The sequence below is a fragment of the Gossypium arboreum genome, chromosome 5, assembly GCF_025698485.1.
Source record: "Gossypium arboreum isolate Shixiya-1 chromosome 5, ASM2569848v2, whole genome shotgun sequence".
In the NCBI taxonomy this organism is placed as follows: Eukaryota; Viridiplantae; Streptophyta; class Magnoliopsida; order Malvales; family Malvaceae; genus Gossypium; species Gossypium arboreum.
The window spans coordinates 12,268,883-12,270,770 of NC_069074.1; positions in this window are offsets into that span (position 1 = coordinate 12,268,883).

Consider the following 1,888-nt stretch of genomic DNA (forward strand, 5'->3'; position numbering starts at 1 on the left):
GGTAAGGAGTGTTACACCATAATAATTTAAAAACCATATTATAGGAGATTATATAATAAAAGACGAGAATACATTTAAAAGAAACTATATGTATAGAATAATGCAAGATTAATAACATGCGTAAAATAAAAAATCTTATTATAAAACGAATATATATAGGAGTTTAAACAAACAAATTTAAGAGAAAATAGATAGATGTATATACGTATATATATATATATATATATATATATATATATATGTACAGAGGTACTTACATATAAATAAAAGTACGAATAACAAATCATGCAAAACTTGACAAAATATTCCAAAATAATATATTAAATAGTGAATGATAAGTAAGTCTCAAAAATAGAAGGGTTTCAGAGAATAAAAATGCTGAAAATAACAAAGAAAAACTCAATTGGAACAAAAACAAAACTAAAAGGATCATTGATAAATAAAGTCGGTTGCTGAAATTAGGAAAAGGACTAATTTTTGACGCGCGCGCGAATACAAAGGACTAAAACTGGCAATATACCAGAACCCAAAATGATACGCTTAAGCGCGGGTCAGATTGCAACAAAGCACAAATTATAAGCCTAAATAATAATAAAAACAAGGCGCATAAAGGCGCAATCGGAGGCTCGCGCGAATACTGAGGACCCATCACGCGAATTTCCCATTCCGAATTAAAAGGCGCGGATCCAGGTTGCTATCCGGGTTGACGCGCGGACCTCTAATACCCCAAACGGCACCGCTTCGTCTACTTCCTAACATTAAAGGCCATTGAATGGCAGCTTGCTGTCTCTTTAGCCGTGAGCAAAGAACCCAATTATTAGAGTTTCAACACAGCTGATTTCGATGCCTCCCTAACCCCCTGTTCGACCATTTGACTACTGCGTTCCACCATTGAAACCTATGGAAGATAGCTTGCCATGAAGCCGTTTCATTTTCCCACTTTAAACCCCGCCCCAAAAGGTAAGATTTTTAGCCCGAAAACCTCTCTCAAGCTTCGATCTCGACGAAGAAGAGATGGTCTCCAATGGCTCATATGCACAGGTAGATCCCTTCCTCTTTACTTTATTTGCTTTCAAAGTAAAATAACAAAAAAAACAAGAGAATAATCACAAAGAAAGAAAACCCAGAGATTTAGATCGGAAAATCACCTTCCGATATTGTTTGCTTTTTGTATTGCTCGTATATCTTGTGTAATGGCCTAAATTCAAGGTTATCGGAATAATGGTTTCGTAACCATAGATCCGATTTAAAGAAAAATTTATTTTAATATTTTTGCTTGAAAATTTATATGATAGGAAAATTTTATCGATTTAGTGATTAGTTCGAAAAAGAAATTATTGAAGAAATTGGGTAAAATAAGGTATCGGGACCTCTATCTCGTAAAACCGAGTCAAAAATAATTTTATAAATATTTACTGAAATGTTATTAATGTGGTATTAAAATTTCGTTAGGAAATTTTAATGTTTGGGTAGTCAATTAAATGAAAAGGACTGAATTGTAATAGGTGTAAAAGTTGCTAGAGTGATTAAATAGCTTATTAGTCTAATGAGAAAGGATTTAAAAGGTAATTAGACCCAAAAGTTATTTGGGCTGGCCGGCAAGGGTATGCAATCAGCAGAAAAATTGATAAATTAAGGGTAAAATTGGAATATTGCAAAATTAACTAAATAAAACTAGGACTAAATAGGAAATATCTAGATTTCTCTTCATTTCTCTTCAATTCCAGCAGATAAAAACGCCATAGGAGGGTTCTATAAGCTGGTATTTCATAATTTTTGCACCAAGTGAGTTAATCCTTGCCTTTTTCTTGTAATTTTTGTGTTTCTAAGACTTTTACAACTAGATCCTACTATTAAATTCATTAGTTTTTGATTTCATGGATGAAAT